Genomic DNA, 25,394 nt, shown 5'->3' with positions numbered 1-25,394 from the left:
GCGTTTTATCAAAATTTAACACAGCGATGTAGCCACAAACGATTACCCACAAGAAGATGAAGATGATATGGAGCATCTTTAACAATTTTGAAACTTGTCGTCTATAATTTTACTTAATTATTATAACAATATAATATTTACCTCTAATAAAATACTAGTATAGGCTGTTTAATGTGTTTGTATTGTTTATTTCGTAAAGACCTTAACATGTAATGACACATTATTTAAAAAAGTTGTTAGAGGTAAACAACACTATGTCCAACTACACATTTTTAAAAAAAATTTAAATAATGAACGGTAAACCTCAGGTATATAACACTTCATGGAATGAAAAACCATTATACACACCACAATAATAATATATTAATCTTAGTTAAATATAAGAAACATTTGAGTATTTACTGATTACAAATTTAAAAAACTTTAAAACTGCTCTCCTGAAAAAGTAAGAAAATGGACATAGTGTCCTTTACCTCCGAGGTACCGAATTTGTTATAGAGTTACCTTCATTTGTAGAGAAGTCAATAATTAGATCAAAAACTAATAAAACACATAACAAATCAGAATAAAATAACTAGTTTGCTTGGATGACAGAAACTGACTGAGTGCTAACCATGGTGTCACTCCCTAAGCAGCAGCACTATACGGTGTCGGTATTGCCCCGTGTGTCGGGATTCCCCCGGTCACTACCCTACAAAAGGCTGTGGAAAAAATAACTCTAAAATGGAATTGGGAATGACATATCACGAGAATGGATAATAATATCTGGAACAAAAGGATTATCGAGTGGATAACCAGAGAAAATGCCTTTAGGGAGGCTTATATCTAGCAGTGGATAAATTCATAAGCTGAATGATGATATTATTTGATTAAAAACAGTATCAAGGGTGTTGATTATTTTTCCAAATCATTCCATCATGTCCAATCTCTTTCGTTAACGCTTATTTCGTATGGCATTATTTAGTATAACATTTGTGGAAAATTAATTAAAAAAAGAAAATTTTGTAGTTATAGCCCGTATCTGCATAAATTCCAGAGTATTAGAATAAAGCACACCCACGACTCGTTGTTTTGGTTACAAAAATTGATTTCTCCCCACATTTTATACCTGACTGATTGAGATTTTGTTACAAAGCAATCGAATTCCATTTGATATAAAGCTCGCGCAAGTGCTTTGGCCGGAGGGAGGCGAAACCACCCCTGTACCATACATTCGGTGCGCAAAGCGACGCAATTCCTCGCTTTCTCGCGGGTGAACGCCTAACTGTGCCGTGCGAAATAGGACACGGTTGCAATCTTGGTTGCCTGGTTAAAAGCTGCAGGAAATTATATCTTTAGGCTTAACGTCTCCCATAGTGTTTAGTTAATAAATTACGTTCGTTTAAAGGTTGTGTCACGCGAATTGTGTTAACAAAAAGGATGCGGTTCCAGTTTAATATCGGGACAATGAAAAAACGAGTGTAATGACTTGAATAGAGAAAAACTATTTATGCGCTTTTTATAGGTAAGTGTATTTTTAGTAGACTTCTATATTTATAGGAACCAGACAGAGGCGAGCGATCTTTAAAATCCTTTTCCACTTTTCGCTATAACCTGGATAGTTTTTATAGCATTCATCGGCTGCTTTTATCTTAACGCTCTTGGCCTAATTATACGCTTAATTAAGTGATTAAATCTCTAGGGATTTCATTTAGATCGTTATGAACATCATTACACGATTAACGTACAGGGTGATGCAGCACCCTAAGCACGCAAATACATATTTAATTTAAATAATTAAAAAATGTCATTAGTCGTTCTATATTACGTTAATACTTTTGTTTTTTGGCACATTTTAAGAACGTTCTTCGTTATAAAGAACAAATTAGCAAAAACATTTATTTGATCAGAAAATTGTCTTTCAAATAAATAAATATTGCCTTTAATAAATAAATAATTACTTTATTGTTGTTTTTGTTGTCCATTCCACTGTAATCTAGGATGTTCTCTTTTATCCGTCTATTACAATTCTATTTCCAAGTTCTTAGCGGTATTCTTGTCTCATCCATCCTTCGCATATGTCCATACCAGAGTAAATTTTCGTTTTTCTATTTAGCCATTTAGTGTCTCCTTCATCTACATTAGTTTTTAATTTGTTCGTTTCTGATTTATTATGTTTTTCATTCTTTTATTTGCCACCCACGTCTCGGAGCCATACAGTGAGCAGCTTTTCACTATTTTCTTAAGGATTTGGTGTTTAGTGTTGATTTTAATATCGCCATTCAATATAATCGAGTGTAATTGAATCGGTGAGTAGAAAAACGATATAACTCCAAAATCATGCATTTGAGATAACCTGAAAAAACTGTTTATTTTAAAAAGTATACATTACACAAGAAATATGTACATTGCACGTTTAAAGACACTAAAATTCTTTAAACGAATGTAAAGAAAAAATTTATTTTTGTTTTTTAATAAACGACATGCCCGCCCAAACGTCACTTGGAGTTATACCGTTTTTACACTCAACATTAAAAATGCGTTGAAATATTTACGTTATTAATAAAATGAAACAACAAATTTGAATAACATGTATTATTTCTAAGATATTTGGCCATATAAGTTTTTTCAACGTAAAAGCATTATCATTTTTGAAAGGACCTAAAAGAAATTATACTTATTGGTCTTCCTGAGTCGCCTCAGCGTCAACATTGATGCTTTCCCATGACGTAATGTGATAATAAAATTCCAAAACTTCTCTCATGTATCGCATTACATTTTAAAGATTATCAATTTTTTTATATTGATTGGTAATGTTTTAGGGTATGCAGGATTGGTTGTTAAAATTTGCGTTGCTTTAGGTTTGACTAACTTGAAACTGCTTGTGATGAATCCGCCAACATACATAATTGTTAGTTGTGACGTACCCTGGTGTAGAACTATCATAAGTAAAAAAAATTTATTAAAATCCTTTGTAAAAGGTATATATTTTTAAAGGTAAAATATATACCTTTTACAAAGGATTTTAATAAATTTTTTTTAATATATGGTATACAGCCAAATACAGGAACGTAGATTCCTTGTGGATATCATAAGTAAATTGCCTGTGATGTGATATTGTAAATTTATCTTTTGTTCTATCGGAAGACTGGGTGTTTTTTTTGTAGTGGTTCGGCCATCAATTTTTGTAGTCAATTATGTCTTTATGACATATTGTTGAAATCATAAACGGCTTAATTTGCGAAAAGACAGCATCATCTTTTCGTAATCTTCTGGAAGATATATTCTATCGTATTTTCTTACCACTCTCTTCAAAGTTTCAAAGTCCCTGTTACACAGCAAAAAAGAGTGACCTCGCAATGGGAAGTAGTGAAAAATTTTACGAAACCGCTTTGAAGCTGCAAGAGCTAATAAATATCTGACTACAATGTTGTTCCGGTTTTTGGCCCGGATAACTATGAGAAAATATGTGGAGCTCTTGAATCTCTGCTGGCATTTTCTGTACATAATCATTAACAAACGTACATACCTCATTCGGACCTTTCGCTGCTTGTCCTTCATGGTATGTATAAAAATGTCCAGTACCGTTTTTTAAATCGTGTATTTCGAACCCATATAACCACAACTGTCTGTAATAAAACATTTCTTGAACAGGTATAACAGGCAAGGGCATATTTTGAATATAGTCAAAAACTATTCCGCCAACATCTTCTCTTTCATGGCACAAGGTAGAGATTTCCTTAAGTTTTGAGTAAAATTTGTTAGCTCTTCGTTTATGGACTACTAATTCGGCAGCGGCAACTCTCTTTGCGTTTTCGTTTAAATTCACATCTTTAAGTTTTGTGCCCAACTCTTCGCATTGTCCGCAAACATCAACTTGAGGCCGCCCAAATTTCAATACAAAATTTTCTTTAAAAAATTTTAAATAAAATTCATATTTTGCTGTTCTTGCTAAGTTTGGGTGTAGTTTTATAAACAGATTATACATAATCTTAACATTTAAGGTAGAATCAAGATAGGTGACGACTTTTGAACTGTAGTGAGATGTTTTTAGAGGAAACGATTCAATATGTTGATGAATTTTTGCAAGAACCGCAGGCTGTAAAGTATGTGGTCGATTATATTGGAGAACTTGAGAAACAAACAATCTATTTAGCCATTGTAGTCTATAGTTCGAGATCGAATGCAGATTAAGAAAAGCTGATTTACATACGTGTTGCCTTTCCAAAGTATTTCGTATGTGATATGAAAACGTGACTTTTTGGGCTTCTCTCTTTTGTCGCTTCCTAGTTACACGCCTACATTCCATTAATCCTTGCAAATGGACATCTTGTTCGTCTTTTAAACCTTTCTCATATAAAGTCTTTAAAACAGCACCTTTTTCATCCATCATAAGCTTTGACATGCATTTATTTTTACATCTGAAAAAAAAGTTGAGGTATAGTAGACTCACTTTAAATAATTGGGGTTCAATTAAATGCATGCTGGCATATCTAGAAGTTTTTTTTGTTATATTGGTACAACTTTTGGATGTGTTTATGAAACCAAACCTTCTGCCCGATAATAAGAATAAACATAAGCTTAGGAATATTTACATTTTCTGTCGAATGTCAAAAGTATCCGAGTTTAAAGTGTTTTTTCTCTACAAACCATTATTATTAAAAAATAATATTATACTTACGTGCAGTCTGTTTTAACGGTCATTTTGTTAACTAGTTTTCCAGTTGCAGTTGTGTATTGAAGTACAAGAAGACGAGCATTCTTTCTTTCATTTTTCTTCCAAGTTTCTGGACACCTTCTTTTCCTTTTATTTTGTAGTCACTCCGTATCAGAATTTTCACTGCTAGACATTTTAAATTTCTCAAATACTGATAAAACCTTAAATTATCACAAGCTGCTTACACTGCAACGATCAAGTCTAAATACTGGATAATAATAATCAGGTGACTGCAGCCGATGATGCGCGATACGCAATATTGAGTGGAAGAACGATAGGAGTTTTATCGTTATTCCTTCTTCTTCTTCTTCTAATGGCGCTACAACCCTTTGTGAGTCTTGGCCTGCTTAACAATGTTCTTCCATTCTGCCCTGTCGGATACTTTCCTTCGCCACTGCCTGATGTTCATGGTTTTAAGATCCCTCTCTACGTCGTCTATCCATCTTTTACGGGGCCTTCCTCTTGTTCTGTTTCCTTGGGGCTTCCATCTCTGGACTACTTTTACAGCTCGATTATCTGGCATTCTTTCTAGGTGACCAAGCCAGTTTAGTCTTTATGACTTTACAAATCTGACAATATCTGCGCTCTGCATTAGTTCATCCAGCTCGTGGTTCATTTTAATTCTCCACGAACTGTCGCTGCATCGGGTTGGTCCAAATATCTTCCTTAGTATTTTGCGCTCAAATATTCTCAGTTGATTTTCATCAGTGGTTGAGAGGGTCCACGTTTTACATCCATATGTGACCACTGGTCTAATTACTGTTTTGTAGATCCTCAGCTTAGACTCACGACTCAGTAACTTACTTTTCATTAAGTCTTTGTATGCATAAAAGCACTTATTACCGCTAAGAATCCGTGCTTGTATTTCTTGACTGATGTTGTTGTTGTCATTTATTATTGAGCCTAGGTAGGGAAAAGTGGAGGCATATTTGTAGGTATGGTTGTCTACCTTCAGATTCTCATGTTCATTCGATTTTGTGCACTCCATATATTTTGTTTTGCTTTCATTTATATATAGACCAAACGTAGCAGCTTCTCGTTTCAGTTCTATAACTTTTTCGCTTAATACCCTTTTGTTGCGGCTTATTAGGGCAACATCATCCGCATATGCGCATATTTGCATAGATCTTGTATTAATACAGCCGTTTATATCCAGTTTATCGTTATTCCACTCAACCAAATTGTACCCCGCTTTTAAGGCTTATTCTCGAAAATCCTAACGGTAAAATTCAGTGCGATATCTATTTCAAAAATATCTTTCTTTACAAAAGCAAAATTTATTCACGACGAATAGTCTAAACGTCATCTTGTACTAAAGTTGGGCCACAGTATATTGCTTAAAAAGAATTCTTTTTAAGCAATATACTGTGGTTGGGCTTTTTACCTACTTACAACCGGACACCCACCCCCTGTAGTGAAAAAGCGTATACTTAACGGATATTGTACGGTTCTTCGACTCAGCTGATAGATCGATAGTTAAAAAGCAATTTGGCTATCTTCGCTTGAAATGTCAATTTTTGAAGTTATATCGTTTTTACAGTCACCGATTCAATTGTCGTATTATTGTGTTTCGTTTCTTTATTTTATTTATTATATCCGTTTTATCTGATTCTGTATTTTTTAAAGTTATCTCCAAGTATTTATAATCATTTGTTTGTTTTATTGGATTCTTATTTATATCCAGGTCTTCTGCAGTCTGTCCAATGATTATGTATTGCGTTTTATCATAATTAGTTTCCACACCCCAACTTGCATCTCTTCTTCTTTCAGTTTTTTATCATGTAGACGATGTCGTCTTTGTCTTCTGCTAAAATTATATGCTCATCGGCAAATATAAGGCTATGGATATAGTTGTCAATTTTTATTCCACCTGTCAACATTTCTTGTTAAAGTTTTTTAGCGTTTTATCTATATACGGGATACCAAACGAATTACTGAAATATTGTGAAGCAGCAATGACAGAACAATTGACAAGATTAATTAAGAAAATTATAAAACACAATAAAATACCGGAAGAATGGAGAACCAGCGAACTAATTATACTGTTCAAAAAAGAAGAAAAAACAGCCAGAATACTACAGTGGTATAAACTTGTTAAATACTACCCTAAAACTTACAACTACAATTTTACAAGCAAGATGAACAAGCAAGATGAACAACAGCATTTTTATAGTGGAAGATCGTGTACAGATGCAGTATTCGTCATAAAGCAAATTACTGAGAAATCACTAGAGTATAATAGACCAGCATTTATGTGTCTGGTTGACTTAAAGAAAGCATTTGACAGAGTAAGACTCAAAGATGTAATCCATCTTCAGTATAATAGAGAAGTTCTCCTAAATATTACAAAATCAATTGAAAACGTCTACCAAAACAACAAAGTGGAAGTCAGAATAGATGGACAACTTACAGAATCTATAGAAATAGACAGCGGAGTAAGACAAGAGGAATCATTATGCCCTATGCTCTTCAATTTAATCATGGATGAAATCATCAAAAGCGTTAGAGAAGAGGAGACAGAAAGGGAAACAAAGAAGTAAAAATACTCTGTTAAGCAGACAACGCATTATTGATAACCCAAGATGAAGATAGTCTGCAAAGACAGTCCACAGATTTAACATAAAAGCAAAAGAATTAATTATGACAATCTTATCTTAGAAAACTAAAACAATAGTAATCAGCGAAGAACCAACCAGATGTAAAATAGAAATTGATGGCATCAGTATTGAACAACTAATGGAAATAAAATACCTTAGAATTACACTGTCCAGCTATGGAGACCAGGACAAAGAAGCGAGAGATCAAGTACAAAAAGCAAATAGACTGGCAAAATGCCTTAATAACACTACATGGCGAAACAGATACATTAACACTGAGATGAAGTCTCAGAAATAAGACCCGACACAGCCACAATATAAAGGCTACTGGAAACGGCAGTGATGAGAGTACTGGGAAGAATTACAGGAAATACGCTGAGAGATCGAAAGAGAAGTAAAGACATTAGAAGAAAATGTAACGTACAGTGTATAAACGAATGGACATTAAATAGAAAAAATAATGGAACAGCCACATAAGCAGAATGGGAGAGACCCGTGTCGTCAAAATAGGAAAAGATAAGTCACCAATCGACAGAAGAAGTATCGGACGACCGCGCAAAAGATGGACCGACAAGCTTCCATAAAGCAATTACTATTTTAATGGGAATAAGCCACAATTAAAGGTAAAAATAAGTTTACTGACGTTTTAATTTCCACTTCGGAAATCATTCTAAAAATACAAACATTAATAATTTAATCAAATTTTGTTTTTTGTTACTTGGTGAAAAATTCTTCTAATAATTTAATTTTATCTGACTCATTTATATTGACAATTCAAACATATATTATACATTTTAAAGTAGACGACTTTAAAATGATATTGCCAATATGGCTGAGTTGCGTTCTTATGACAACTTTATTGTCAGATAGCTCATTCGATTACATGAGATCAACTTTAACTTAATATCCGTCACAAAAATCATAGTATGCGATTTGTCTTTAAAAAGACAACCACATGCCATGATGACAGTAAAATTGTCCTGTTAGTGATTCCATAGTAAATTATGAGGAAAAAAAACATAATACTATCCCGACGTGGTAAGTGTTCGAATAAATCCATTCGAACATGTAAAACTATTTATCAATATTTTTAATTTAGTATTTAACTCCACTTTTGACAAAAATGCACCCACTCTAAAAAAAAATGTCAACCATTGTCAAAAATTTGTCAACAGTTTTTAGTATTGTAGTTTTTTGTGCGCTTAAAACTCTTCCAAAAAAGACTCCCCGAAAAATCAGGCAACCCGCCTACATTCAGAGCGAATTTAGTCTCGCACGGTGCAACATCTCTGTTTGCAGAAAGAAGCCCTAAAAAAACTATCAAGAATTTACTCCTCTGACACATTTATACAGTGCTCTCCGAATATGTATAAGGTTTGTCCAGCTTATGGTATAAAAGCAAGCAATAATAGTGCACATACACTTTTGAAAGACTTGTTAACTAGTAAGTAGTATTTAGTAGTAGGAATTTTGTTTAGTTCTTTATTTATTTGTACTGATTTTAGTTATGCTATTTGTTTTTCTCTCTTTTTCTCTGTAATAAATCGTTTTGTACCTTTGGATAGCTTTTTAACCAATTAGTGTTTAAGACATTCTGATATTACAGGTAAGAGCTCTCATATTTTGTAACCAGCAATCTATGTTATACTCTCTATCTTATTTTAGGACATTCTTCATGTTTATCCTATTGTGTAGATACTAATTTTATCTACAGTAAGTATTTGGTCTTCAATTTAGTTTACTCTCATAAACACCAAACTCTGATTTTAATACGTACCTATGTTATTTAAAAAATATAAATGTATATTTAAATCGTTCTATCATTGAACCCTATGTTCTTTTTCCCATGTGTGTTTACATATTTGAGATTTATCAAATTCTCTATTTTTAACATAAGATTGATGTTCACTTATTCTACATTTAATGGTCTTGAGGTTTCACCTAAATAAAACTGATGGTATTCACAAGGTATTTTACAAAAACAATTCTTTGTTCTTTCTTGTTCATTGTTAGGTTTAGTTTTAAATAAAATAGATCTCAATGTGTTTGTTGTTTTGAATGTTGTTGAAATGTTGAATTTATTTCCTATCTGTTTAAGTTTTTCTGATAATCCTTTTATGTATGGTATTGTTATTTTCCTCGCATTATTCCTTGTGTTTGCTGTAGCATCTCGTTGTGCTCTTCTAAGTTGTTTTATTCTATTCGGTCGATTGTTGAAAATTTCTTATTTATAAACGATAAAGGATAATCGTATAAGGATTTAATGATATTTTGATTTGATTTGTAATTTATATATCTGTTGGTGTATGTTGGTTTTCTATACACCTGAGTCTCATATCCAGTATCGTTCTTAAAGATTAAAACATCCAGGAAAGAAAGTGTGTTATTATATTCCTTTCCCATGGTAAATGTTATTGTCTCTTCTTTATCGTTTATATCATTCAGGAATGTGTCCAACAACTCTGATCCATGAGGCCATATTGAGAATACATCATCTACATATCTCCATAATACTGTGGGTTTTAAATTTTGTTTAAAAATAATATTTGTTTCAAAATTTTCCATAAATATATCGGCTAATAATGGAGATAAAATAAAACCTATTTCTAGACCAAAATTTTGTTTATAGAATTTATTATTTAGTTGAAAATTGGTATTATCAGTACATAATGTCAATAACTCCATTATAGCTGATATATTTAGTCTTGTTCTAGTTGCCAATGTATCATCATTGTCTAATTTTGTTTTGATTATATTTAAAGTCTTATATAATGACACATTTGTAAATAAACTATTTATGTCAAAACCTACTAAAATATTATTTGAATTAAATTCAATATTCGATCATGTATTTAAAAAATGTTGTGTATTTGTTATAAATGTGTCATTTTTATTTGCAAATGGTTGTATCATGTTTAATAAAAATTTTAACAGTTCACTACAAGGAGAATTTATGATACTACAAATAGGTCTAAGTGTTATATTCGTTTTATGAACTTTCGGTACTCTATAAAAATGAGGCGTCTTACTGTAATGAGCTGTAATTAATCTCACATTCAGCTTCATTATCACAGCTTCAGAACAACCTTCCATAGAGGTATTAATCCACCAGTGAACAAGCAGAATTTCTTATAAAGAGGAACACGAAGAAGAAGAATCGTTATAAAGTTAAATAAGGTTTGTGGCAGGCAGCATCCTTATCGAAGTCTTTTATCGACTTTTAACGGTTTTTTTTATTCTACATTCATTGTCTTCGTAAAGTTATTTATGGCATTTCCCCCTCACAATTTACGCCACTGTCGTAATAATCATTTCAGCATGTTTTTTGATTCGTCGTTACTTTTTACGTAAATGAAGGGCTCGGGTAAAGATAATGGTAAGTCACATTTCTACAAATGTTCAGAAATTGAACTTAAAAGTTTACCGATTGATTGCTCTGTTGCAATGACATTTGTCATAGCAGTATTTTCACATGTATACTTGTTAATCTTCTAACTAGCTTATTTTAACTTCACCGCTGAAAAAGAATTTTAAATTTACGAGTAAAACGATACTTTGAATAAAAAACACTTTAGATACCATTTTTTACGTTTATTGAATTGCACATAGGATATAAAAATGAAACAAATATACTAAACAATGTTATTAGAAATAAACACAAGAAACAATAATAGAAATAAGAAAAACATTACAGGGACTTTGCAAATAATGACCTGTAAAAGTCGTGATGAACGTTGGGAATCCAATCCAAACACGAAAGTACATGTTCAAGTTTACTAGGTTCAATACCAAGCCGTGTAGCATATTTTTTCTGAAGATCTCGCATCATACTTACTCTATCGCATTGAGACAAAGGGATGATATTTACGTAAAAAGTGAGGATAAATAAAAAAATATGCCGAAATGATTATTACGACAGTGGCGTAAATTATGACGGGGAAAAAGGAAGTATCTATCCCTACAACACCTCTGGTAACAGCTAAAAACTATCTGTTAACACTAGTTAAAAAATCCTAATATGTGTAAACTGGTTGTCAAGTTTGAACCAAAAATATTGGAAGGTATTAAATCAATGGGCTAAAATCATTTTAGAATATTTGTAATAAAACACTCAATATATCGGTAAAGAGGAATATTTTATAAATATTGTTGTGAATTTATTAAAAGGTTCAATATTTATAACACTTACGGATTTAATTTATTTCTTTATTTATATTAACTTATCTGACAATAATTTATTATATCCGTACGTAACAAATTCGCGAGCGCGGGTCTTGAGAATTAACTGTCCCTCCATATAAAAATGTCGTATTTATATACGAAATCCTGATATACTAGAACAGCATCGAAAGATCGCATTGTCTTGCATCGAAAAATCGAGAAGCATCTAGTTGGAGGATTCACCATAATTTGAACCTAGATCCTTCGCCAAATTTCTACAACAAAACAGAATTATTAGTCATCATATATTTAGGCCAGTATATATTTATCGTAACATTGCCCCCCTCTTAAAAGATGGTTCCTCCTGGAACCTTGTCGGGACTGGAACCGGAACTGTATGCTGGTATCGGCAACTGGACCCTCTTTTACAACTTCCAGTTGTATAAAAATGACAAGGGACGGTTTTCTCTCCGCACAAGGTACTTAGCGGATTGCAACAGACTAACACCTGGACTTCGGTGTCTTTGAAGATCTCCTCCACCATATTTCGGATAACCCTCCAATCTAATTGGCGGCACTCCAACTTTGGCATGGCTAACTTTTGCACGTCGGACTCTAGTACGTGCTCTCTCAATTGAAGTAAGGCTTCCCATACATCTCGGTAGGTAGGTTGGTCACGGGCAGTGTCTTTTGTTACCAGGTAGAAAAGGTAACGTGATGCATCTTGGAGTTTCAAGGTTTTACCGGGAGCTGGCACCTGGCATTGCAGTTCTGCAACTCGACCAAACTTCCTTCGAAAGACGGATGCCAACCCTGGTGCGTCTTTGATACTGGCCGGGATGGTAAGGGCCAGCGAGTAGTCATCGGGGAGCGCGAGTAGATCTTGCTTTTCTTCAGTGGTAACACCATGTCTTGCTTTACCGGTACCTCCATAGGCACCCATGAATTCCTCAAACGTGAGGTCAGACACGTCTTGGACTTGGTTTACTTCCACTTCTTCATCTACGTCGTGGTCACCTTCGAAAGACGCCAGCCGGTTATGGTGTACTATCATCGGCTTTCCCTTCGGAATCTTGCTTATTCGGTAGATGACATCGTTGATCTTCTCCATAATGAGGTATGGACCTTCCCAAAACTGCTGCAATTTGGGAGAACAACCTTTTCGCTTCTTGGGATTATACAGCCATACTTTGTCGTTCTTCTTAAAGCAACCCTTTTCGGCTTGTGTATCGTACCGTTTCTTCATTCGGTCGCTAGCGATCTGAAGGTGGGAACGGACTAACTCATGTACATCGTCCATTCTTCTTCGTAATTCGATCACATAATCTTCACCTGCTACATCTTCTCCAGGTCGACATCCAAACTCGAGATCACAAGGTAGTCGCATTTCGCGTCCGAATAGGACTTTGGCTGGTGTCTGGCCTGTTGATTCGTTAACAGCAGATCTGTAGGCCATTGTGAAGAACGGAAGGTATTGGTCCCAGTCTCGCTGATGATCGGACACCATCTTTGTCAAATACTTGCCAACTGTCCTATTCATTCGTTCTACCATACCATCCGATTGCGGATGATACGCGGTAGTTCTTGTTTTCTTCATGCCTAGTCTATCACATATTCCTTGGAATAGATCACTTTCGAAGTTCCTGCCTTGGTCACTATGGATCTCCAAAGGCACTCCAAATCGGCTGATATATTCTTGGATCAACTTATCTGCAACGGTGGCGGCCTTCTGGTCTGGAAGTGCGTAAATCTCGACCCACTTAGTGAAGTAATCCATTACTACCAACATGTACTTGCCCCCATTTTCACTTTCTGGAAATGGCCCTGCAATGTCCAAAGCTATTCTTTCAAACGGGCTTCCAACATTATATTGTCTCATAGGAGCTCTCCTTTTTCGGTGAGGCCCGTTACTCGTAGCACAAATAGTACATTTCTTACACCAGTCTTTTACGTCGTCGGAACTGTTCATCCAATAAAACCGTCCCCGAATTCGCTGAAGGGTTTTCCTTACACCAAAATGCCCTCCCGATGGACTGCCGTGTAACTGACGAAGTACTTCGGCTATTCTGCTCTTTGGGATCACCAACTGTCTTCTCTTCTCTGAACCGTCATCATTTTCCAGGACTCGTTTGAGCAAGCCATCTTCGATGATAAATGAGTCCCACTGGGCCCAATACGTCTTAACTACTGAGCATAGGTTTGATATTTCCTGCCAAGGTGGTCGACGGTTTTCCTCTTTCCATTTTCGGATTTTCTGTATAACTGGATCTCTCTCTTGCTCTTCCCTGATCTTAGTAGGCGTCCAGTCGTCGTTGACAATCGTCGTTCTTAGCACTGCCGCTTCCTTGGATTCCGTTTTGTTACAGTGGGAACACTCTGCTGAGCATGGCCTTCTGGAAAGAGAATCAGCGTTTCTGTGGCTAACTCTGGCCCGGTGCTCAATCTTAAAATTGTATTCTTGGAGTCGTTCGATCCACCTGGCTATCTGACCCTCTGGATTCTTAAACTGCATCAACCACTTAAGGGCGGCATGGTCGGTTCGGATTAGAAACTTTCTGCCATAGATGTATTGATAGAAGTGCTCTACTGATTTAACTACTGCTAGAAGTTCTCTTCTCGTGACGCAATAATTCCGCTCAGGTTTTGAAAGAACTTTACTAAAATATCCGAGGACTCGTTCCTGTCCTCCTTGAATCTGAGACAGCACTCCTCCAATTCCCACATTACTTGCATCCGTATCTAAGATGAACTCTCCTTCTGGCAGTGGATACCCTAAAATTGGTGCTGTTATTAAATGCTTTTTCAAGGTCTCAAAGGCATTTTGGCAGTCTGTATCCCAGCGGTAATCTCTTGCTTCCTCCGTAAGTCGCGTTAATGGCTTAGCGATATCTGCAAACTTCTTAATAAACCTCCGGTAGTAAGTACATAGTCCAAGAAAACTTCTCACTTGATGTTTGTCAGTTGGTTTTGGCCATTCCTTAATGGAATCGATTTTTCCCTTATCCACGGCCACTCCTTCTTTACTGACTATATGACCCAGATAATTGACTTTACCTTGAAATAGCTGGCACTTCTTGGGGTTTAACATCAATTGGGCAGCTTTAAGTCGATTAAAAACGTTTTCTAAATTCTTCAGATGTTCTTCGAATGTCTCCCCCAAGACGATTATGTCATCCAAATAAACCAGGCATGTTTTCCAAGATAACCCTCTCAACACATTTTCCATAAGCCTCTCAAATGTCGCAGGAGCATTACAGAGTCCAAATGGCATAACGTTGAATTGCCACAATCCAGATCCTGTGGTGAAGGCCGTCTTTTCTTTATCTACTGGGTCCATTTCTACCTGCCAGTATCCAGACTTCAAATCCAAAGTAGAAAACAATTTACTTCCAGCCAATGTGTCCAATGTGTCATCGATCCGAGGCAGAGGATAACTATCTTTCTTGGTAACGTTGTTCAGCAAACGGTAATCCACACAGAACCTTGTCGTTCCGTCTTTCTTCTTAACCAGGACCACCGGAGAGACCCATGGGCTCGTAGAAGGTTCTATCACCCCGTCTTTCTTCATTTCCTGAACAATCGTTTCAGCTTCCTCTCTTTTCGCCTGTGGTAATTGTCGAGCTGTTTGACGAATTGGCTTAGCATTACCAGTATCAATTTTATGCTTGACAACGGTAGTTCTTCCCGTCTTTCCTCCTTTCGGTACGAAAATATCACGATACTGCCGAAGAAATTCCCTTAATTTCCTTTTCTCCATCTGATTTAGAGACTGTCCTGCAACTGCAACCATTTGGTCGAATTTATCGTTGGAATTATCAGATGTTGTCGCCTGACGGATTATGGATGTCACAGGTACACAAGTTCCTACTTTTGTCTCTTTTTTTATGGTCACTGGGTAGTCGTTGACATTGATAAGTCTCACAGGAATTTCCTTAGCCGAAGTCACCAATTCCTTTCCAATTATGATTCCACGGCCAACCTCATCGTCGTGGTTCCAAGGCTCCATCATAACAGGTCTCCCTTCGTCCACAAATCCCTGTAGCCGCGCTACTATGATCGTTTCGCTTCTCGCAGGCACGACTGTATCTTCTGTAATGGCTGCTTGCACAGTGTTGTCATTATGTGGATGGAGAAATACCTCCTCGTTGCCAACTTTGATTACCTTATTCTTAAAATCCAATTGGAATCCATGCATATTCATTACGTCCATTCCTAATATAACATCCTCTTCGATGTCAGCAACTATAACAGTATGGACGAACTTTTCTGCTCCAATTCCCAATTGTACCTGGATTTCTCCATGAATGTTGGCATTTTCACCTGTAGCGGTCCGAAGTCGCAACCTCGTTGGTAACAGTTCTTTCGGCTGTTTATAACTGTCGGGCGTATAATGGTTCTGGTCGCTCCGGTATCCACCAACAACGTATGCTTTTTACCATTTATGTCTCCATCTACATATACACTATCTTCACGACATTTCAAAGAAGCTATTAGTATGAGAGGGTCTTTGGAAGAGTTCCGGGTCGAAGCTGCCTCCCTAAGGTTGAACTGTTCTGGTTTTCCTGATGGTGAGTTTCTTGATTTTATGGTCTTCTTTTTCTTGCATGTCATGCTTTTCATCAAATTAAAGAGCTGGTCAAGTTTATCTTCGTCTCCTTCCTCTTTTACAGTCCTAACTTTACTGTACCCGCCAGAGGCCTGCGTAGCTGACTCGTATTCGAGGGCGGCGGATAAGACATCAACCAGCGTTTTGTGACGAGCTAATCGCAGTGTTCTCTGCATTTCATGATCACGAAGACCATCAATAAACGTTTGAACGGCCAATTTTTCCATCATGTCTTCGGGAGCTGTTGGATAAGCATATCGTACTAATCTGGCAATATCTACCTCATATTCTTGAAGAGCCTCATCTTTCTTTTGTCTACGATTTTTAAGCTGTGACTGATATACATGCTCCAAATGTTCGTGGCCATATCGCATATTTAACCTCTTCTTCAGTTGTTCGAAATCATCGGTCTCCTCTACGGCTATGGTCTGAAGCACATCTAAGGCATCTCCTCGAAGACCGATAGTCAGGTTTACAGCCTTTTCTTTTTCAGACCATCCATTCGCTCTTGCGGCTGATTCGAACTGTTTCATGTAGTTGTTCCATGATGATTTTCCGTCGAAAGTTGGGACTTTAACATGAATAGAACCTCCACTTCCTTCAAATTTCGGCCGTGTCTCCAACCTACATTTCGTCTCGTCTTCTTTTATCTCCACTGTAATCGGATTGTTTCCTCTCTCTGCTGTCCCTGTTTCCTCCAGCTTCTTTTCCATCTCTTTCCATATCTTTTCTTCGAAGGCCAACATATCGGCAGCAACTTGGTTTTTTAACGACGACATTCTATCGTCGAGGGCAGACATTTCAGAAGTGACTTTAGAGATTTCCAAAGAGATGTTAGCAGAAACTTTGCTTTCCAAAGAAGAAATCTCGTTAGAAACTTTGTTCTCCAATGATGCGATGTCACCAGAAACTTTGTTCTCTAATGATGCGATGTCACCAGAAACTTTGTTCTCTAATGATGCGATGTCACCAGAAACTTTGGCTACATCACCAGAAACTTTGGCTACATCACCAGAAACTTTGGCTACATCACCAGAAACTTTCGAAATCGACGAGAGGACAGCATCTTCAAATATATAAGTCTCTGGATCTAGTCCTTCTTCTAGCAAAGCGTTCTTTAGTCGTTGGACTAACTCAGCCTTTTTTCCGGTAGAAGCTAATTCTCTGTCTTCGAGATGTCTTCTTAAAATGGTCACTGTCAGCTCATAAATCGTAGCCATTTTCACAATTTATTTTATATTCACTTGTATTATTATTATAAGTCTAATTTATGTTCGATCCCAGTTCTGACACCATTTGTTGTGAATTTATTAAAAGGTTCAATATTTATAACACTTACGGATTTAATTTATTTCTTTATTTATATTAACTTATCTGACAATAATTTATTATATCCGTACGTAACAAATTCGCGAGCGCGGGTCTTGAGAATTAACTGTCCCTCCATATAAAAATGTCGTATTTATATACGAAATCCTGATATACTAGAACAGCATCGAAAGATCGCATTGTCTTGCATCGAAAAATCGAGAAGCATCTAGTTGGAGGATTCACCATAATTTGAACCTAGATCCTTCGCCAAATTTCTACAACAAAACAGAATTATTAGTCATCATATATTTAGGCCAGTATATATTTATCGTAACAATATTTAAGTGTTTCAGGTTAAATCTTCATATTTTGTGCTAAGGTTTCTCCAGTTACTATATAGACAATTTTTAATAAAACACCCTGTATAAAAAGACTAAATACTTGGAAGATAAGCATAGAGGGAATAATATACCTGAAATTAATTGTCCAGACTATAAGATTGTTTGTTCATCAAAAGAAATTTTGATGAAAAATGAATTTGATGTGAAATCATAAACTTAGCAATATCTTAGCCTCTATAAAAATCTACAGTTAACTTATATATTACTTAATTTATATTTTATTGACATAATCCGAGCAATACTCCGCAAATTGTTCAAAATCCTTTCAACATTGAAAAGCCATATTGATTGATTGTAAGAGTATCCCTAAAATTTTCCGCTTGCAGCTAAATCTGAAAGGTATACCAAAGCATCTCATAGAAGGGTTTCAAGGAGGATTTAGGACGGTAATATATATGGGGGTGGAAGTTATTGCTTACGGTGTCAGGTTCATACTGGGAAAACATCGATGAAAATTGTTTTTTTTTGCGTGGATATTAAAATCGTGGTGGGTTATGGGGGATGTTTTATTGAAAAAGGGCGATAACTTTTATGAGAGAAATATAAAATTGTACCAGAGCTTATTACAGGATGTTCTTTTTTTTCTATAAATTCTATATAAAAGAAATAATAAGAAAGAAATCAAAAACAACCGTTTTCTGTCTCTTAATGATATGCCCGCTATTGATCTTAATACTTTCATTTCGATATTGTTGATTTGTTGTTTCGTCTTTCTTGTATCGGTCCTTGTCTCCGCTGCATATATTAGGATTGGTCTTACTGTTGTTTTGTATACTTTCATTTTGCTTTCCATGGTCAGATATTTGTTTCTCCATATGGTTTCTCGGAGGCAATCACTTACTCTGATACGTGAATACGTGAATAAAAAAAAGAAAAAAAAAAACTGGAACGAACATGTAAACCGAATGGGACCAGATAGATTAGCGAACATCTGTAAAAACAACAAGCCGTATAGCAAAAGACCCGTTGGAAGGCCGCCAAAAAGGTGGAAAGATAATGTACAGTCAACAACGACTGAAACAGAATAAGAGACAGACAAACAGGAGTAATCCTAGTCGCGCAAAGAAGAAGTTTTGAAAATTTGTTTTATCCAATGTTATTAGTGTATTATTGTTTATTTATTGTGGAATTCGCATTGTCATAATTTTGAGGTTAGGTACTATATTTGATAAAAAAATACTTTGATGTCTGTGATGGGTAATATCGATCACGTCAGTCTAAATTACCCCATACAGCGCGCAGCGGTCGATATTGTAGGTTTTGTTTTTTAATGGAAATTTTGTTATTTACAGATCATCATCATCATTTGGCTCTACAACTCTATGTGAGTCTTGGCCGCGTTTATTATTTCCCTCCATTGTTGTCGACCCTGAGCATCTATTTCCCATGGATGTATTCCCATTTTGCGTAGATCACTGGCTACTGCGTCCTCCCATCTCTTTCTTGGGCGACCAACTGACCTTCTGCCATCGGGCGTTTTCCGGAATGTGGCGTTCAGGAGTCTTTCGTCACTTAATCTTAGTACGTGGCCTGCCCATCTTATTCGGTTTGCTTTAATGTAGCGTACTATATTTTCATCTCCATATACTGTCTGGAGTTCATCGGTGTGTCTTCTCCATTCTCCTGTTGTCTCTTCTCTGCAAGGCCCATAGATAGTACAAGTATATTTCTTTCCAGTACCAGTAATTTTGTCATTTTCCGCTGGTTCAAAGTCCATGTCTTGCTTCGATACGTTATTGTGGGACGAATTATTGTCTTGAACAAGCTTATTTTTGCGGGTATTAAGAGTATTTTTGATTTAAGTACGGTCGTTAATGAGTAATATGCTCAGTTTCCTGCAATGTTCCTGGCTGCCACGTCCTTTTCATATTTATTTTCAGATGTCATGATCGCTCCCAGGTACTTGAATTTTTTGACGACTTTAAAGTAGTATTCATTGATTGTTACGTTTTGTCTAACCCTTGGTCTTGGATTCTTCGTAACCACCATGTACTTGGTCTTGTCCTCGTTGACCTTCAGACCAACTTCCTTGGCTCTATTTTCGAATAGGGTGAAAACTTCTTTTGCATCTCTGGTGGATTGTGCAATTGTGTCCACGTCATCCGCAAACGCCAATAGTATTTTTGATCCTTGGGCGCAAATCCGTTTGTTAGTTGTCGTTGAGCTATCCTTACCGCATTTCCAGTGCAGAATTAAATAGCAGGGTGGCGAGAGGATCTCATTGGCTAAGCCCGGTGTCAATGAGTAATTCCTCCGACGTAGTTCTACCAATTCTGATCCGTGCGGAAGCGTTCTCTGTGCTCACCTGCGCTAATCGTACCAGCTTTCCAGGTACTCCCATTTCTACCATGGTCTCCCACAATGCTTCTCTGCTAACAGAATCGCAAGCTTGTTTAAAGTCCACGAAGATTTGGTGTACATCGCGGTTGAATTCCCAGTTTTTTTCCAACACCTATTATTTCCTCTGCGTATGGAGTTTGCCTTCTAGACAGTATTATAGATATAATTTTGTACGTTGTATTAATTAACAATATTCCTCTACAGTTCCGACATATTTGTTTGTCTCGCTTTTTCTGGATAGGTACTATATGACTTTCAGGCCAGTGTTTCCCTTTTCCCTTTTCCAGACTTCTCTTATAAGATGATATATCTCAAGATGGAGCTTTTCTCTCCCTTTTTTTAGTAGTTCCACCTGTATGCCGTCTGTGCCTGGGGCTTTATGGTTTTTTAGGGACGAAATTGCGGACTTTACTTCAGCTAGTGTGGGCCCTGGTATTTCAGGTTCGGCTAACTCGTACTGTCTTTGTTGCCCTGTCATTGCGGGTTTTCCTGTATTTAACAGTTGCTCAAAATACTTTCTCCATTGGCGACTTATCTCCTCGTCGTCTGTGAGCAGTTGTCCTGCATCGTCTTTTATAAATCATCTTGGGCTGTTGGTCGTATTGCCCTTCATTGTTTTTAGGCTCTTATAAAACTGTCTAGACTGAACGGTTCTATTTTCTTCCTCCAGTTGCTGTATTCGTGCTTCTAGGTACTGTTTCTTTTTTCTTCTCAAAAGTATTCTCGTTTGAGTCCTTACTCTGTTTTAGTCTTCATACTGATATTGGCGTTCATTATCAGGTAAATCGAGCCTTGAAATGTCTCATCTGTTTCGTTGTTGGCGTTGCTTTGGTTGTACAGATGCTAAAAAATTATATAAGAAAAACAGCCCGTTCTTCCTGGACAAAGGAGGGAATGAACCAAAAATTAACCAAAAACCGGTTAACGAAAAATCCTGTTCAATTAGAAAAGCAGATAGTCTCTACTCGATTCCATATGGTGCCCTTCAAGATGGTCTGAGAAATCGGTTTCCAGCAAAAAAAATTCAAATAACAAATATCAAGATCTTTTCTATGGATTAACCCCAAACAAAATACGGAAAGTTGCATATGAATATACTGTATCAAACAAAATAAGAAACAACTTCAGTGCCAATAAAGAAACATGTGGAAAAGAATGGCTATGGGGTTTCCTAAAGACACATCCCCAATTGTCCTTAAGAACGCCAGAAGTGACAAGTAAGAATAGAGTATTAGCTTTTAATAAAGCAGATATAAATGTTATTTATGATAATGTGACAACATTAATCGAAAAATGCAATTTTTCCCTGGAGCGCATATGCAATGTGGACGAGATTGGGATAACAACCGTGCACAAACCATCTCGTGTTCTTGCACCAAGGGAAAGAAAGCAAGTTGTGTCCATGAGTAGCGGCAAGCGAGGTCAAATCACTACTGCAGTTTGCTGTATGAAGTGCTGCGGAACAGTATGCTCCCCCAATGTTTATTTTTAAAATGTTAAGGATGAAGGAGGGATCGAGTAAAAATGGTCCGCTTGGCTCCATCTGTCAGTGTTTAAAGTCCGGTTGGATAACCGGACCATTTTTCGAATTGTTAAAGTATTTTAACCGACCTTTAACCATTTTTCGAATGGTTAAAGCATTTTTGTAAATTTGTCAAAGCCTCCCCTGATGATCCTGTCATGCTTATTTTAGACAACCACATCCCACATTCTACTCTTTAATCCTATAATTATTGTCGTGAAAATGGAATCATAATGGTTTCTCTTCACCCACACACATCTTATAGAGTTTACCCATTAGATGTAACTTTTTTCTCTGGCTTCAAATCAGCATATAATCACAAAGGTGACCAGTTTATGAAAACACGTCACTATGACATATGAAACAATTGCTATCACAGATATTGCAGAATTATTTGCTAAAGCATGCAAACAAAGGTATAAATGGTTTCAAAATTACAGGACTGTATCCGATAGATAGAAATGTATTTAAAGATTTTACTCTAATAGCTGACTCACCTACTACTATCGAGGATAATATGGAGATACCAGCTGCGATGATCCATGCAAACACTTTACCTTTGGCAAACTTAAGTCTAGTTTCTGGCTCAAGTGGTTTGACTTCCATCGGAAAGTGTACAAAAATAATTCCCGATTCAACAATTGCGAGTTACAAGAAGTGTATGATAATAAAGCTACCGATGATGAGGACAAAACAGTGGAGATTAAGAACAGGACATTTGAAGAATTACATCCAACACCTAAACCTAAACCTAGACAAAGAAAAAGAAAGAAAAGAAAATCCAAAATGTTGACCTTAACACCGATAAAAGAAGAGTTGGAAGAGAAAGAATTAAAAAATAAAAGAAAATAGCTATCACTGTCAAAAAACGCGTACTTAGTGAAGATAATGAAAGTAAGGAACCAAACAAAAAGAAGAAACAGGAGATTAAAGTAATAGAGAAAGAAACACCATCAACATGCTATGTTTGCGGTGAATTCGGGGCAGATAATGGAGAATGGTGGCGATGCAGATCATGTGGCATAGGGATGTGGCAGTAGATAATACAGAAGACTTTATACCATCATTTCGAATAAAGGTTTAGTTTTTCATTCATTCATTCGTTTTTAACCTCATTTATTTATTAATTTTTTTTAAATTTTGGTCGATATTTCCCCACTCGTGGTCGATATTTCCCATTAATGGTCGGGTAATATGCATTTAATGAGTCTGTTACGATAATGCACTTCATCGTTCTACTCTTTTCGAAGAAGATTAGAGCTTCCAAAATAGCTGTAGCCTCGCCTGTTAGTATACTGCAGTTTGTTGGTATCGATATACTATAAGAATTTTCTTTACAGTAGTAGGCAGCAGCGTGACCATTGGTAGTTTTAGAGGCATCGGTAAAGATTTGCAAATAATTAGGATAGTGGTCTAGAATTTCCATGAATAAAGATTTAATTATTGTGGAATTTGTAGTTGATTTGGTATTCTTTGTAAGTGTTAAGTCAATAGTTAATGGGTGGCTTGTCCATGGGGGATAGTTTGCATTTATATGTAGCGATAGATTGAGTTGATTCCTATCGAAAGTTGTGAGCTTTATTCTTTCATGAGGGGTGTAGAGTTTTTAGTCTTATTGTTAGGAGGAAGACCAGGGTTGCAGATGTGGAAGAATACAGGATGCTGTTTCTGGGATGGTATCTTTGCAATGTAGTTCAAAATAGTTGCTGTCGTCTTATATGTAAGGGAGGTTCTCCAGTTAGAACTTGCATACTACTAACCGGACTAGTTTTAAAAGCTCCCAGTGCTAATCTCAAAGCTGTTGATTGGTTTTACATCAGCATCGTAACATATACAACCATAATCGATTTTAGTTCTAATGAGCGATTTGTAGAGCCTAGTTAATATTTTATGATCAGTACCCCAAATTTTGTTGGACAATATTTTGAGTATATTTTTTGGCAGGAAAGCTGCAGTTAATTAATGTGCGAATTCCAATTTAAAGTTCTCTCAAAATTTAGACCTAGAAAGTTTATTTCTTTTGACTGTTTTAAAGGTAAATTATTTAATGTTAGACTAGTTGTGAGATGGGTTTTATTTTTATTGAAAATAATGTATCGTGTTTTTTCAATAGAAAAAACACGATACATTCTTCACGAAACACGAAAAAAAAATCCAGTTTTTATCGTCCAATTATAAAGCCGATTTAGGAAACTCTGTATAATTTTAGTTGCTTTCGTTACATTATTCGATTTAGTATAAATAACAATGTCATCTGCGTAAAGACTAGCTTTAATGGGTGCTTTATTACATCCATAATACTATTAAAAGCGATTAAGAATAAAGTTGGACTAAGAATCGAACCTTGAGGAATTCCATTGTCTAGTATCTTAGATGAGCTTGTAACACCATTTATTCTAACTTGAATTGAGCGATTTTCAAAAAAAAAAAATTTAAATGCAAGTATGTGACCTTGAATACCAGTATCTTTCAATGTTTGTAGAATACAGTGCCTCCATGCTCTATCGTAGGCTTGGGTTATATCGAAAAATATTGCTATTAGTTTTTGGTTATTTGCAAAAGCTTCATTAATTGAAGTCTCGTAATGTAACGTAACGTGATTATCTAATGTGGATCTACCTCTTTGAAAACCACTTTGAAAGGGAATAAGAAAATTATTATTTCTAAGTACCATATAAGGCGGTGGTTAAAAATTTTTTCTAGGATCTTGCACATGCAACATGTAAAAGAGATGGGTCGGTAAGAGGTAGGGTTGTTTTTTGGTTTGTTAGGCTTAATAATGGGAATGATTTTTGCTTAGAACCAGAGGTCTGGGAATTCATGCTTTAGGAAGCGGGTATTAAACAAATCTAACAGCATTAATTTGGCTCCGAATGATAAGTTTTTTATGAAGACTGAATATCATCTGGTCCTGCAGCCGTATTTTTTATATTTGAGAGAGAAAACTCTAACTCTTAAAGAGCATTTATGGAGCTGTCAGAGTTGTTAATAGGGATTATAGAATCTTCTATATTTTTCTTGTATATTAGGGATTCGAAAGAAATATTTCTGTTGCTAGAATTTTGTTGATAGACATCAGCTATAGCTTCTGCGATTGTATTTTTGCAAGTGATTAATTTATTATTGTGTGTTAAGGTGTTTATATGTCTATAAGAATTGGAGCCTTTAACTTTACGAATTTTAGTCCAGATAACCTCGGAGGGTGATAATACGTACTCTCTCCAGGTATCTCTTTTGCTTTTCTTTATGAGATATCTTGCTGTAGATGGACTATTTTGTTATGGCTAAGTCCAGTCTTATTTCTGACGCATACGTCATTATTAGTCCTTAATAGGAATTCTTCTATAGGGAGAAAAATATAGGAATATTTTTAACTTGATTTTAATTTTTGTTTCCTTGACGTTGAAAAAATAATATTTTTTCAACGTCACTAAGTTATTTATAAATAAATTTATTATCTCAAATTTGCCTAAGTACACTCAAGAAACAATACGTTTAGGTAACCCCTAATTACAATTAGATACGTTCCAATTAAGCTCGCTGCAGTTTGGCCCTTTGATCTTTCCAATGTCGCCAGCTTCTAAGTAGTAAAACTAACTAAGTTGCCGCTAATACTCCAACTACAATTCGCTCTCGTATCAAGAGAGCGTATGTTGTTTGCATACTGCCATTTTCCATCAGATGTTGAGGTTTCGAAAGTTCTTAAATGCCAATAAGTCAGCGACGACATAATATTTCCATTTAATGCTTCTTTGGAGAG

The 25,394-nt window shown here is 35.9% G+C and overlaps 1 protein-coding gene across 1 annotated transcript in view; it reads left to right on the top strand.

The window, feature by feature from the left end:
* Window positions 1-1,248: 1,248 nt before the first annotated feature.
* Window positions 1,249-25,394, top strand: part of LOC140447441 (protein FAM135A) — a 90,497-nt gene continuing 66,351 nt past the window's right edge. Inside the window, 1 exon segment of the mRNA XM_072540089.1 lies at window positions 1,249-1,504. The gene's annotated coding sequence lies outside the window, so the exon portion shown is untranslated.

Source organism: Diabrotica undecimpunctata, chromosome 8, assembly GCF_040954645.1.
Source record: "Diabrotica undecimpunctata isolate CICGRU chromosome 8, icDiaUnde3, whole genome shotgun sequence".
NCBI lineage: Eukaryota > Metazoa > Arthropoda > Insecta > Coleoptera > Chrysomelidae > Diabrotica > Diabrotica undecimpunctata.
This window is presented reverse-complemented; position numbering and strand designations above follow the sequence as displayed.